This window comes from Neodiprion fabricii, chromosome 1, assembly GCF_021155785.1.
Source record: "Neodiprion fabricii isolate iyNeoFabr1 chromosome 1, iyNeoFabr1.1, whole genome shotgun sequence".
Lineage (NCBI taxonomy): Eukaryota > Metazoa > Arthropoda > Insecta > Hymenoptera > Diprionidae > Neodiprion > Neodiprion fabricii.
The window spans coordinates 26,964,735-26,980,586 of record NC_060239.1 but is presented as its reverse complement, the minus strand read 5'-3'; the positions used below and the strand labels follow the sequence as shown (position 1 = coordinate 26,980,586).

The 15,852-nt window shown below is 43.8% G+C and overlaps 1 protein-coding gene across 6 annotated transcripts in view; it reads right to left on the bottom strand.

Annotated features, from left to right (window-relative positions):
• LOC124184601 overlaps positions 1-15,852 on the bottom strand; it is a 118,774-nt gene that overhangs the window by 60,368 nt on the left and 42,554 nt on the right. For all 6 annotated transcript variants that reach the window (XM_046574511.1, XM_046574531.1, XM_046574521.1 and 3 more), the window contains one exon: positions 5,583-5,673. The gene's annotated coding sequence lies outside the window, so the exon portion shown is untranslated. The remainder of the gene's footprint in view (positions 1-5,582; positions 5,674-15,852) is intronic.

Here is a 15,852-nt window from a genome sequence, read left to right as displayed (position 1 = left end):
TCCGATCGGATTACGAAATTTGAAAACCAGCGGTCGGCGGTCGTACGATTGTAGCTACAGCTACGCGAGCCATAAAACAAGCAGTAACTCTGTTAACGGTGACGAGTGAAAAAGTTCCGATCGAAACAAGAAATGACAAAGAATTTTATTCCGTATCCGGGCAGACACTGTCAACCATCGCCACAACGTGTGCAACTATCTCTTTCGAAACGACCGGATCACGACGTGCTTAGGAAATCGCGTTCGACATAATTTACATATACGGTCGTTGCCGTTGCTGCGCCGCTGTTCTTACCGATTTCAATGCCGATTATAATTCCGAGGTTGCTTCTTTTCTCGAGCACCACTTTTGCCTCCCTCGAGCGCTAGTCTTTCTTTATCATCCGCTTGCAAGATATAATCTCAGAGGACAGAAGATTGAAATGAAACGAAGCAAACACGAAGTGAACTCTAGAGGCAGTCAAGTTTTTCGAAAAATTTAAATCGATAAAATGCTAGTCGGCGGTACAAGGATACCTCCGTATGACGTGTACGTGTATTTAAGTGGACGTCTGGTCGCTCGTGGCTCGCCATGCGTATACAATGTATACTACGTACCTGTCTCTACGTCTTTACAAATGTATTGGACGAGACGTTGATCGCGTTGTTATTATAACCCTTATCATTATCATTACCATTACGGTTATACGATACAGGCTTAATTGTACCTTCGTGATAAAGTTGGAGCCGGGTTAGGTAGGTAGATGGCTGCATGAAGAGCAAAAGGGAAAAGTATAATCCCTCCTTGGTATCCGGCCCGCCGCTTGACCTAACGCAACCTGAACTTGGGATCGCCTCGACGTCTCAAACCCATCGCGTATTTATTCAAACAAGTTATACGCACATCCAACGGCGGAGTGGATTACAGGTACCCGCTTTGACACCGATCGTTCTCGATAAGACGAAGCTAATAAATCGACTCAACAGCTCATCGGTTACGACCAAAGGTTTGTCGTAAAATAACGCCCACTGTAAAGGGTCCGAACGAGATTCGAGTCTGTGTCTCTGTCGGGGCACGAAATGGTCACTTTCGAAAGAAGCCGCGTGCAGACCCGGTTCTGCAACGGTGAACACTCGGGGAACCCCGAGGGTAAAAAATATCGTTGACAACTTGTCAAGATTTCAAAATCCACAGGTGGATAATTCGAGGAGAAAGAAAAAAATCTGGGTTTCACGGACGGGAAGCTGGGCGCGTCAATCAAGCGAGATATACCTCGAAACCGTGAATGTGCTCCGAGTAGATACAGTCTGTATGCGATACGTGAAACGCGTGAGTTGCTACCAGGCAGGAGATGAAATCGGTCGCAATCGAAGGCCCGAGGCCAAAACGTCCGTTAGGTGGCATACCTGATACCTACACGTGTCTCGTATGATGAAACGTAACGTAGTCACAACGATCGTACGGCCAGAATTTAAGTACGAACGGATTAAAGGATGCTCACGTTCGCGGCGAAACGCGATTACGGATTTGCGATGTCTCGGTAAGAGGGGGTGAAAAAGAAAAAAGAAGAAAGGCAAAAGATCGCAAAGGACGATCTCGGTATGAAAAAAAGGAATTCATTTTGCCAGTCTCTGCAGAATCGCGAGTCAGCGTCATAGCCAACTGGGCAGACCTAAAAACGTTTACCGCAGACGTCGTTGATCTTTCTCTTATTATAGGTATACCCATGGCGTGACGTACCTATATAAATACCTACGTTTAGAAAGCGTAAAATTTCAACAAACAATCGTAATACACGTATAACGCTAATTCCTACGGTTACTTGCCGCCGCGATAAATAATTTCAATTGGTCTTGCAGGTAATTCAGGCATCAAAAAGTTCATCGTAAATTTGCTCGGACGATGCTACTCGATGTTGCACGTACGCGTTGCTGACGTTAAATTCTCGTCACGACCTCGTTCGTCGCGTCAAAAGGATCCTAGCTTACCAGAAAAAAAAAAAAAAAAAAAAAAAAAACAAGAAAAGAGGAAGAAAAAAATACTCTTACAAATTGAAATAATCTAGATAGCGATGCAGGCAATTTGCCACGAATAGCGAGTTACAAACAGAGCTATTCGTTCGTTCCGCGTTCTACTTTCTATGCGATACGTTTCATCGGATATACCCCTTTCAATCTCTAGGTACGTATTATACTATACGTATACCGACAATTCGGTTTATAACGAGAGATTCTGATCTTCTTAGATCCAACGCCGCAGGATCCAAACTTTCGCGTAACAAATTTACTATAACTATAACACGGTCGAAATTTCGAGCGATATTCTATTTATCCAGGACTGCAGGATGAACCGTGATAAATTCAACGTCTCGTTACTGAAATCCATTAAGAGATTTAACTTTTTACTCATAGCTGACATTTTTTCCAATTTTATAATTCCCTTTTTGATTTTCTACCGAAAAATAACGAAATCGACCTTACGCTCCGAGACTCATTACAAGAGTCATTCAAGCTGACGGATATATAATACACGTCGACGACTGAACGGCGAGAAATTGATGTTAAGATCTTGACGCGCGATGTTTGCCTTTCCGGTTTATTCACACTTTCATGAACTGAATCCACGCAGCTTGTAAATATTTTACACTTCGTACAACTTTGCAACCGAGATGTAACGGAAGCGGCCCACTCGAGTCAAGTCATTCTTAACTGCAACCGCGAGTCGTGCGTCTGCAGTTCTTCGAACACCGCTTTCGTTAGTCACCGTATTTCCATTGACACCTAAAAAGACGGCGCGCGAGCGAAGTAACAAGACTTCCATAGCGAAGGAATAAAAGTTAGGATACGCGGTAAAGGGTATATTAAGACCAATTGCGGTTGGGTAGAGCAAGGAGATGGGAGGCTAAGAAGCTACTTGCTCTTCAAATGCAGCTACTTTACCCGAGCTTCCGAGCAGTACAGAAGGCGACACGTAAGCTCACCTTTTCCATACTTACAGGCTTTACCATAACGCGTGCACATTGCATGTATCCAATTGCAATTTCGAGAACGGTATTATCGGCGCATACCGAAGCAGAAACGAATCTCTGAACCAGTAACAGGCCGATGAATAATTGATGTCGAACCGAATGACGCCCACCAGCGTAATACTACTTTAACAAGACGTGGTGATGAAAATAAGTTTAAAAAAAAAAAAAAAAAAAAACACAAACAAGACAACACGATGCCATGCGAGCGTGGTGACCTCCCGTGGTTGACCCCGGATGGCAAGGTTCTGCGACCGAAGGAGGATTGGGTTGACAAGGAAGGGAAAGGCGAGGATAGGAAAGAGGAGAGAAGAGCAAAGAAGAAAAGAGAAGGAAAGGGAACGGAGGCTCGCAGGGCAAGTTCACGGACCACTGAAAAATCATCGCGAGTGTGTGAGAAGGTGTCGGTGCAACGATTGAAGAGCAGCATTCTTGATGCGATCAAGCTTTCGTAAATAATTATCCGATTATTCCTCAAGGTAATCGCGACCTCTGAAAGTTGATTGAAGAAAAACTGGAGGTATTTCAAGCGATCGCCAACTGTGAGTATACATGGTTTTAAACCTGAGTCCTGGTATTCTGCAGTGGACAAAATGCTGGTATACTTCGTCAAGATTAAGCCTGGCCTTCCTCCAATAAACATTCTTGAAAATTCTGCGACTCCCTGCAAGCCTCGCTCCTGCATTTATCCGTCAACTGCGCAGTAAGTTCGTAATGTATCCTGAGCAAGCACAATTACACATGCATGTCAGGATAATCAGCAGCAATGTGCAAATACCCGGACAGGAAAGGTAAAACAACGAACCGTGAATGGGTGAAGAGTTTCGTTAATCACACAAAAATATCTGTGCGATCACAGGTTTCCAGCGTTTAACGTGGCAAAATTTCCCCGCAGAATATCAATTGCTATTGTGATATGCGGATGTGGTATCAAAGAACACTTCAAATAGTCGCAATTTAGACGGTCGACATTTTTTTTAACGAGATCTCTTATACTCTGATTACACAATTACAGCAGTACTGCAAAAATTCCCTGGAGACGAGCTCGCAATATTTGTGTTTTCTTATTGTGTTTAAATTTTTTTTTTTCTTTCATTTAGACCAAAAATGCCCGCAATCTGATTTTGGTGATATCCTGAAGACAAAAATTCTTAACCATATCCACCGACCTTGACCGTAAGTAAATTTCCAACACCTCTTGCCGTGGCAAACTTTTGAAACAATGTTTCAAACAAGGTAACGACGACCCGCGATCCGAGTTAGAAAAAAAGCCGGAGGATCCGGTCGTCGAACTTTTTTACCATCAGAGACGTGGGGAACCCCGTATAAAATCCCTTGTATTGTCTCTGTCATAGATTAGTCGATGGTCGAAGATATACCCGCGAACTCGTCACGAAACGTAGATTTTTTAAAAACATCAATCGACTCAACGCGACGCGAGAGTTGAAAAAGTCTTTCTGAAATCGAAACGAATCAAACGATCGAGCGTTGCGTCACGTCGCAGGGTGAACAAAGGAATACCGTAACTCTTGCATAAAGCGGATCGGTTTTTCCTCGACTTTATACTGTACAACAATGACACAAAACGTATAATTCCCATCCATACGTTATTTGTCCCCTTTGAGGAGATACACAACGCCGTCGTCGTTCCCGTTATCGTATAGTTAATAGTATAAGGCACGAAGCGCGTTCGCCCGCCTGGCCGCACGTATAAGCCGTTTCTACTTATATACGTCGAGGAGGTCAACTGACAAAGGTGTTGGCATACATTACGCGGACGGATGGACGACTCGTCGTGTCGAAGGTGGCTGGAAGGAAGTGACCCCTTCTTCAGCCGCAGGACAGAATGATTTGTGACGCGTCGACCGCCCCCGACAAATTCATCCCGGTTAGGTGTAGTATACATATATACATATATATATACGTGTATACACGTATGCGTAAATATACATATATATATATGTATCGCACGCTGGTTGTCACGTGATCGAATGGAAGTCGGCAGGCTTCGATTATTCACTTTCTAAGGCGGCAGGTTTACCGAGACCTTTGAAAACAGGTTGGAAATCCCACGCTTCGGATCGGCTTGCCGCTTCTCAAAATATATTCGAGAAGATATCTACAACGGGATTCTATCTCATCGCCGCCCGCCGACCATCCCCCGTACGTCCCGGCGAACTGCAAGCATTACACCTGTAATGTACCTACTTATGTAAACATGTATACATATACGCGTACTTTGACCAAAGGCGCACGAACACACATATTTACACATACGAGATTGCCGGACGTTGATGTAAATCACATACACGTATGTGTGCGTATGTATAATGTGGCCGGAGTTGAATAGCCACTTAACATCGGCCCGCATGACTAAAAAATGTTAATTGGTGACCGATGACTCGCGTCATATTCGAAACAGCTTGTCTTGATTATAAACAAAGAAAACACAAAGGGGATCCCTGTTACGTAACATTGTTTTGTTCTTTTAATTTTATTTCTTATTTATTTAAAAAAAAAAAAATTATTATTGTTAATATTTATTCTAGGTTTTTCTTTTTTTTTGTTCCAACTCACCGATAATTCGTTCGCTTCCTTCTCGATTATTTTCTTTGCTGTAATTAAGCTGCGCCGTTCGGATGTATGAGGTACACGTGTCTCGGCCAATCTGCGGAATAAATAAGTAATAATAAAATTACGACGATGATCATTTTGAATCGCGATATGACCGAGTGAAATATAGGGTCGAAAAAATTTTTCCTCAGGTGAGAGAAGAGACGGATTTTCAGCTCGATTCCGTGTTTTTTCCTTTCTTTAAACCAAAAATATGGAGGTATGGAGGAGATGATCCTGAATATTTGTTCAAAATTTCATACAACTCCTCTCCAAAGCTTTCATTATTTATCAGAAAAAAGAAAGGAAAGAGATGAATAAAAAAAAAGAAAAAAAGAAGGTAAATCAAATCGGTTTCTTTCTCCTATAAAAGCATTTGGTCGGTCAGTCTGGGGGCATGCCCAATTCATAAATCAGACTATGAGAAACGGTACAAAAAATACCGAAATAACGAGTGAAAAACAATTGAATTACATACTAGTCTGCCTACCGTGCATAAACGATAATGTAATAATCACAGCTCTCTTTCTCTCTTGAATGAACAAATTGAGGGCTAAGAAAAAGCAAAAAGAAACAAATAGCCCTTGCCTCGTCTTGTCAGTTGGTTATGCTACGCGGAGTTGTACGTGCACGTATATCTAATTGTAAGTGATTTCGAAACAGTTACAGTAGCACTTAGTTTACGACGCGCGTTGTTACAAGGTGAATCGATCGATTATCATCGCAAGAAACTTTTTAATGAAAATAAATCGAGTTTGCCGGAGCGTAGTTACGGTGATAGACGTATAGGTGCACAGATAGGTAATAGAACCTCGGCGATATTATGATGTAACCCGTGGTACACTCACGCTATCTCTGCATTATACGCTGGCAGTGCGCTCGTATCAAAGTTGCAAAGTTGAATAAATGTACCACCCATACACACGTGCAAGCACGCGCATACGGAATATATTATATTGTACCCTCGTTACGCACACGTGCAATGGAAACTTGCGTAGATTCAGAAGTTATAAGAGCGAGGGACCGTGCCCAGCCACGTAAGAAGGAAAAGCATGGTCCAGATTCAGAGCGTAACCTAGTTACTGGCGTTATACGTGATCGATACGCGTCTGCTGGATAAAGGGGCTTCCATGTCGATCTTTCAGTCACCGAGGAGCATTGATCGCGGATTGTCGAGGATGATTCCGAAAGTTAGTCGGACGGCGTTGCGTTAGTTGTACGTAATCTTGGAAAGCGGTATGAATGCGGCAAGTATCGTTTGAATCGTGGGAATAAGATGAAGCGGTGAAGCAGTCGTTGATCTTTGAGCAGGTTTAAAATCGCGATCGGTAAATCTGATCTTGGACATCTCTCGACTCGTGTGCTTGCTCGGCCAATAACTATCAAACACGCGCTACCTTCCGTCTGTAATAGTTGAAGAGAAAGCTAGGAGGCACGCCCTTCTGCGAGGCAACTACAGCCTCCTGGTGCGGCGGCATGGGCAACCAAGACCATGGCAGGCACTCTCAAACGGTAGCGGACTGTCTGACAACGGTCTCCCCTCCGCAGCCTGCCTGGTTCTAGTAATTGTCTGCCGCCTTGCCAACGGGCAACAATAATGCTGTCAAGTCGATCGCATGTGTTTGCCAACTCATTGCGATAATTTCAGACAGGCCACCACAGCGTCCGATAACACGCGGACGGAATACCACATAATCTATATCCAATCCCAACTCTATGTTCGTTATTACCTGGAGACTGCGCGAACGTCTGACGTACACGGATCAAAGACCGCCTGTGATCGATTACTACACATTTTATCAACTTCTTATTTCGTTCGTGCTTCTTCTTTTCTTCTCTAATCCTTCGGCAAAAATAAACTCCGACAGCCAACAGCCGTTCAATTTGTTCGGGTTCGACGGTACGGCATAACGCTGATAGGCGAATGACATGGCTCGTCGATAGTTTTCTTTGAGAAAAGCATCGCTTGAGCCGGAAGTATAAAGTACGAACGACCGGTCATCCGTTGAGCCTCCTGTCCGAGTGTACTCCTCGACATCTTTTCAACTATTTGGAATCCCGTCGACATCCTGCAGTCCAGGCGAACAAACGCTGGAGCAATGCGTAGATTAAGAGACTCATCTTCTTCGACACGTGAACCTTGAATCGGATTGCTCAATCCAGGGATTATACGACGTTTCGAGGACAGTCGTAAGAGTAGTAATGAAACCTGACCTCCACAGAGATATATATATACATATCTACATATATATCTACTCCATTTCCTAAGCCGCGGCGAAGCGTTGATAACGAAGATCGACATTCGACCCTTCAGTCTACACGCCCCAAATGGCTATGGATCCATCTTGATCAACACACCGCAGGACTAAATTGAACCTTTCTTTTTATGGGACACGTGTGTCTCAGGTCGTAGATTCTACTTTGTTCGTCGAATGGATACTGAAACGTCCAAGTGCCAGAAAGGCTAATTACGTGACTAGAGGAGTACAAACTTAGCGATCGTCGGCGGTTTCTGATGCTATCGTCGTTACAATACATCCGCACCGATATTATGACATACTTGCGCGCGTTTCCATCGCCGAAAAGTAAAGTGAAATAACCGTGAGGAGAAAAAGAATCCCGTGAAAGTATCGACCTTGAATCAATGGCTTGTTTGAAAAAGAGTAAAAGAAATCGGCCGGAAAGAAAAGAGATAAAAAACGAGCAAGAATTGTTATTTTCTGATCAGCAATTTAAAGAATTCTCGTGCAGCTTCGAAGCGCAGACCGAAGATTCGTGGTCCGAGATCTCTATAGGCAGGCGGTGGAGTGAATCGGGGATCCTGCACCTCTGTTTCTCGGTAACGATTTGCAGTCAGGATCCGCCCAAAATAAAACTTGTTCGAAACGAAGGAGAAGAAGCACGGCGCGAGGTAATAGAATTCGAGGGCTGTGATCCTGGTCTGAAATTGCCACCCTAATAAACAAAATTAACTTCGAGGCACGGAAAAAGCAGACGAACATGCGCCGCTGGGTTGTCTGGGACCCAGCCAGCACCGCCCATAGGGCCGAAACCGCATGCAGCAACGGAGAAGCCGCGAAGAAGAAGTTCTCGTTGGCTGGCATGGCTCTGCAGTTAGTCCGACCGACGAAACGGGCCAAGAAAAAAAAAAATGTTAAATAAAAAAATATCATCCAAGGTCAACGATTCCGCCGTTGGGACGTCGGCCTTCGCTCGCGCAAATCTCGCAAATCTAATTATCCGGGGGTCTGTCGTCCGGTAACAAGGTGGCAAGTGCAGGCGATATTCGGACATCTGGGGTTCCTGAAATAACCGCCGTGTGTAAAGAGGGTCTTACGATTAACCGAGCGGTCCTTTCGAAGTGCGTTGAAAAAGGGCCCCGAGCACAATCGGAATGTCTCAGCCCTCGGAACAGTGACCCAGTGACGCACCAAACACAAAGGTTCCCTCCACCGAGCCTCGAGGTATGCGTGCCATCGAGGTTGAGTTTTTGGTCTAAGGAATGCTCGGAATTGCAAGGGCCTGCCGAGGCCACCATCTTGATTTGTAGAGGCACGTATGTGCGTGCCATTTTTTTGCCTCCTATTGAAACCCCCGCGTAAATATGTCACGTAGCATTTTACACACGTATAATCTACGTGTCCGACGCACGAGTGTAATTAAACCGCGTTGCATCCGCGGGTATGAAAGACAACGGTGTAAGTATTTCAATTTACCGAGCGCGCAAACGCCTCGCATCGCCCACAGGCTCGTTACGCTATCGGGTTTAATTAATCAATTTTAATTTGTCAATGGAACGAGACCGCTAACTAGAATCGGCCCATTTGCACATCTAATTGTGAATTTCTTTCACCGCGGTATCACGCGGTGGCTACGCCTGCACCTCTTCTACGTTCTACAACGGACTCGGTAATGACTCACGAAGGAAAAACCCAGAACGAGTTTTACGTTATTTTTGTCTTTCGTGAAATAACCCCGATGCGCCGAATCCCGAGAACCCAGCTTAAAGGATTTTGATTTTCTAGATGGTTGGTACAGGAATATGTCTACAAACTCCCTTATTCTTCCTACACTGTCTGTCAACACGTTGATAGAAATGGTATAAAAGATGAATCTAATTTTTACACGAAAACTATCCCATATGATTGTCAATTAAAAAACAACATGTGTCACTGCTCGTCAATCACGCACGATTTCGTCCACAGATTTACCCAATTCCCAGATGATTAAGTATAATAACGTGTGCTGTGTACCAGCAGCTCTAAGTCATCTCATTTAGTTCCAACGTCACGTTGCTAAATTATTTCCGATAGAAAAAGTTGAGTCAGTGTTCTCACAATTTGATAGATTACACATATACATACATTTGTGTTTAGAAGCAAGAAGTTTCCGTTCGTATCACAGCGGTAGATCGCAGGCTTAGACCGTGATGATCCGAGACGGATGATCAGCCAATAACGTCGTGGCTGTCAAGTTGTACCGTAATTCAATTACACGCGATACATTGGGTAAATTACCTCGCGCTTGTAAGGGATAATCGAGGTTCGTGCAATCCCGACGCGACGACTAAACACCCGCGAGGAAAACCTAAAGCGAGGACTAAAGCCGTGCAGCCTTGGCTGGGTGAAGGAGGAGGAAAATGGAAGGGCGCGACACCGGGGTGCGGCCTCAGGGGTGTGCCTGTCACCCTAATGAACTCCGCGAACGGCGTAGGATGAGGAGGATGAAGAGGACGAGGAGGACGAGGAGACGCGGGGAGGAAGGGCAGGACCTTTGCCGAGCTACGTGACGAACGTGCTGCGAGGAATGTGCGTTGTTGGAGGTGCGGGTAGGTCTTCGTCGGAATCCGCGAACCGGTGTGCATGGGGAAGAGGACGAAAAATGCCGAAGGTATGAGCATATAAACCAGTGACGTCATGCGGACGGTTAAAGTCGTCCGGCGCGACCGCAGAACCACCACTTGGTAAACGGGTATAAACTCGTCGATACAACCAATGCGTTTTAGCGATGTGCGCGCAGGCTGAGCAATATCGCACCGCAGACCTCGGGCAGCATTTTTGTTTCTTTTTTTTTTACTTTTTTTATTTTTTTTTTTTTGTGTCTCTGGTGTTCAATACTGATTGTTCTTCTTGGAAAGGGATGGACAAAGCATCCGTGTCTGTACGTCATTAACGTTAATTATATTATATTACCATCGCGAATGACGAAGATGAGTATAAGGTAGGTTACGTACTAATCCTGAACTAGTAATCGCTAATTGCCTACGTCTGTCTAACGACTTTAGACGCAACGAGTGAGAAAAAGTATTAGGTCATGTAAACTTCAAGGAAATTAACGATTCTCCGTTAATTGATGCCGCGTCGTAATTCGGGACTCGGCCGCTTTTCAATACGGCGAAAAGCGATGAGGCTGTGCAACGATCGCTTCGTGAATCGGCGAAATTCCGTAATATCGAAAGAGGCTGAGGCCTGGCTATTGGGCACACATTTATACGAGTTGCACCTTTCGAGGCATACGTATGTTACAATACCCGCTTTCTGTCTGCGTCCCGTCGTGCCGTTTCGTTTCGTTTCGTTTGGAAGGTTAATTACTCTCTTTATACCTTTTGGTACGCGCACGCGAACCCGGCAAACAGCACGGTACGAAAATGTCAAACCAACAACTATTTCAAACTTTCGACTACGGCGTAATTTAATACCTGCCTGCATTGCCTTTTATAAAATACCAGACTCTGTTTTATTTTCACTCTCTCGCCGCGTCGAGTTTAACGATTTCCCCAGTTTTTCGCCCCGGCATACGTATTATACATGGTACCGTGTACCTATTACGTGATACAAAAATGGAGAAACACAACCGTACGAACGTTAACACCGACAAAGTTTCATTCGATCAGCCGAAGGCTGGTATTATTCTACCGACGCAACGCGGTTTGTAATTCTCGGGTTTAACACTGTGGATGTTTCGAGTCTTCGCGATTATGGCCCTCAGTCACGAAACTCGTACACGTAGGTACTCGCAAAGCCGGACCTCTCGAGATAGCTTCAAGAGGGATTGCATTACCCCTCGAAATTCAAATCCACCAGTCACCCATAATTTACGCGATGTAGGTACAGGTATGAGATTCGACCGGCAATATCTCATCGCTAACAAACCATAGCTTGCGCAGTTATAACTGCATAACTGCCTGCGCTTACTCCGTTCTGTATTCCACAGCGGACAAAACGAAAAAACAAAAAAAAAAAAAAAAAGAAAAAGAAAATCCCCATTGGCACGAATATGTGTGCCTTGAACTCTTTGCTCGTGCAGCAAACCCAACACTCATCACGTATATTAATATCGTCTGTGCACCAGCTACAGAAAATGCGAGTTTTAATTAGTTAAACTGCTTGGTACTAATGTTACCATTTAGCATTGAGTTAATGACGATCGGTAATGAACAAAAATCCGTAAGTAATCCCGTCTATTGCGTGTCAATTTTACTATACCTATCCGGTATTCATTTGGTAGAATATTGTTATGTACAAATTAACGTTTTTTTGTTTATTCTTAACGTACATTTTATATTACCCAATAATTGTATAATCACAAGTATGTATTAAATGGGCGATTTCAAAACATAGATATAAAAACATGGTTAAATTTAAGAATAACACATCGTCATACACGATAACTTATACTCGGCCAGACTTGAATTATAGTGAATTTTATCGCGTTTTTACTGATTATCAACGCTATGTAACCTGCCTAGATACGTACTTACTTACGATGCTATCTCTACGATCGATCTATTTTCAACTATTCTTAATTAAATTTTTTTCTCACAGCCATTGTTTTCTTTCTTCTATCTTCGTACTGTTTCATCACCCCTCCATTTCTCCCTCTTCCCTGCTCAGGTTATTGACCGGAGGTTTTTCATCGCGGATATATATACAAACATTATTGTATTAGAATAAAAACAATCGCACCAAGCCCGTAGCAACACGAATTTGAGCATTACAAATACACCCTTGATATCATCTACGCTTAAGGATACGGATGTAAGTTGCACCATGCATCTCTGTACCCAGAGCGACGTACAAAAGGCTACAGTTCCTCATTGGCAAGTGAAGTACACGTGTCTAACGTGTAAGCTATACAAACCTCCCCGCAAACGACTATAGAGCTTGACTAATCGACAACCGTTTGTTTATTGTTTAACTATTAGAAGAGACGGCGTGTCGCTTAGCGTTGGTTTCACGTGGGATTTGACGGGCTATTACGGGAACTTGCGCAATCCTTTAAAACACCGAGAGCCGCTAGAAATGCGAGTTTACGGCTTACGAACGGTGCGTGAGCAAGCTTTTCTAGACGTCTATAAGATTGAACAATGAACTTGACACCGGGTAAAGGCGACGACCTCAAGAGCCACCAACGCCTACAATACGTATAATTGCATACGGATGTATACATGTGGCTATACATATACAACGCGTACGCAGGTATTCACATTATTTACCATTTGTACATGGGCATGAGGATGTTACATGGTGTACAAACGCCGCACGCCGGTTTCCTCTCAGTTGCCTTATATTTCTTATCACGATTTTTCTTCCGCCTCTATGTAGCGAGTAGACGAACATACACACACACACACATGCATGCATACAATATACATGTATGATCGATAGTTACAATACGCATGACGTATAACGTACACGAGCTTTCTTTGTACAACACCGTAGGTATATTCTTTTTTCTCTACGTGGATATTTGTAGCCGGCGCACCGCAGTGATCGGCTTGATAAGCCAGGAGACGAGTGATGAAAGTTAAATAATCCATTAGCTAGAACACAGCTGGGTGTCCACAATGGAACCTTACATTACCTGCCTGCGTTTGCGCACTTCTGTAAACAGGGCAATGCCTCGCATCCATTGTTGGCTCCTGGACTAGCAAACACCCGGAAGCTTATTGCTGTTCCAAACGGAGCGGCACGTTTTGTGTTTTGTGTTTTTTTTTTTTTTAATTTATTTCATTCACCAACTTTTGACACGTGCTTCGTTAAAGCTGCTCGCAGGGTAGCCATAAAATTACGAAAAAAGCATCACCTGACTTGGCACACCTTTTGCCCGTTCATCGGTTTAAAGGAGCTTGCGGTGAAACTTTACCAAACAGTTCTATACTCTGTGATTGTACTCGTATAATTTCCTCGATCTATATAAATGTAATGGGGTAATGGTGTCGAAGCGTTAAAATTCAGTCGACCGAGTTTACCGCGAAACTGATTAAATCCCTTATAATTTATTGACCACAGAGTCCTTTAAACTACAAATCTAAATCGTCCCATAGTAGTATAGAAACCGATTAGCCACGCGCAATAGTATTGCCCAATATGTTTGTTGCCGGAGACAATCTACACCCGACACAAGACACTCGAGTCTTTTCGACGACCATGAATGATAAGAGAAAAAAAAGAGAAATGAAAAAATAAAAACAAGTGGCCCTATTGACCTGGAAATATTCTAGTAAATAGGTCAAATTGTTCGAATTGACAGTTATCTTCGACGAGTTTTCTCGAGCTAGTGTTTGTATGTGTGAAATTTGTAAGGTCAGTGAAGAAATAACGGTAAGAAGGAAGAGGAAGAAGAAGAAAAAATCTATACATTCGTCGTTGATGCCAATGCATATATAAGTAGATGTATACTAAAACAAGATTTTGATTATGATTATCGGAAAACCGGATCTTTTTGAATGATTGGAAGAAATCTTCAGGCATAATATAAACCAAGCAGATAATCCTCAAGCACGGTGGAAAGAATTCTTTCACTTACTGCCAGACGCGCATCGGTTGCATTCACAATCGATATTCATCGGAGATGTATAAAACCGCTGTTTCTTTCGTGTAACAGTTTAGTCACCTGCAGATGCAAAGACCAGGCTTTTCCATTCGGGCGAAAGGTTCGAATTTACTCGTCCTCGACTTTAATACATACATATATAAGCATGGAGAGGGCGAAGAGGATCGTGAATAATAGAACAATTGTCACGATTAAGTGAGCTGATAATAGTTGACATAATTGGATCCAAAGGTGTTGCTCGAGCGTCGTGACTGGAGGTTAAGATGCAGGAAAGAGCTTCCGTGGCATCGTTACCATTCCATTCCACCGCTCGTTATGAATGTCCGAATCATTCTTAGAGTATCTCTGTCTGGGAATGGCGGTATCAGATTCGAGCGGACAGTGCGATGCACAGAGTCACGTTTTGCCGGAGATGAAACATCGAGATCTCTGCAGCCAGCGTTAGACGTCCAAGCGTTGGCCCGTCGGACTCGGTGGAAGAACAGGCTAAAAGATAACCGGCGAAACAGAGAGAGAGAGAGAGAGAGAGAGAGAGAGAGAGAGAAAGGGAGGGACAAGGAACCGGTGGAATTATATCTCGGTTATAGGGAAAAAAATCAACGTCAACGACGCTTGCAGCGTCGCTTTGCGTACCCTGCTGCGACGACTCCTGGTTGGGAACTACGTCCAGGGCACCTTTCTTCCTCCTTCCACGCCGCGCTGACATATTAAGATCCCCGAGGAAGATAAGGGCTTAAAGACTATTCGTCGAGTCATAAAGATACACGCGAGCCCCGCGCAGCGTTGTCGAGGGCTAACGGATGCGGATCGCAAATAAGCCACTAAGAAAGTGTCATTCCGCCATTTTGCGGTATATTAAAACTAATAGAGCGATTTCCGCTCATTTTTCTAGCCTCTCGTTACGCGACGCGACTGTGGAGCTCCGTAATTATATTACCGCAGCCTCGGAAATTGCTCAATCATTTTACAACAACTTTGTTACACTCGTATAGCAAAGCTTTTTCAACAGGATTTGAAATTCTGGATTCGCTAGTATATACGAATGGAGACTACATTTATTTTACAATTACAGTTTAGCTAATGCGGTTTGCTAAAAGCAAAGTTCAACACGTGCCCGTCCGGCAAAACTTTCGTACAGGCAATTGTACGGAGTCACCAATTCGATGTATTCAAATTCGTTTCGGAAACTGAGCCAGCATTCATGATCTACCATTCGCAAGAGATGTGCTTCTTTTCAGAAGCTGAGTTCTTTTTTTAAATCAAAATTTGTTTAAAGAATGATAGTAAGAGACAAACAACGGAAAATTGCGGGTCTCATATCGATTTGAAATCGAGCCCGATTCCCAGTAAGATGCTGAAGACGGGACGAGCTTGTAAAATCCCGCGTAAAGTTTCACTC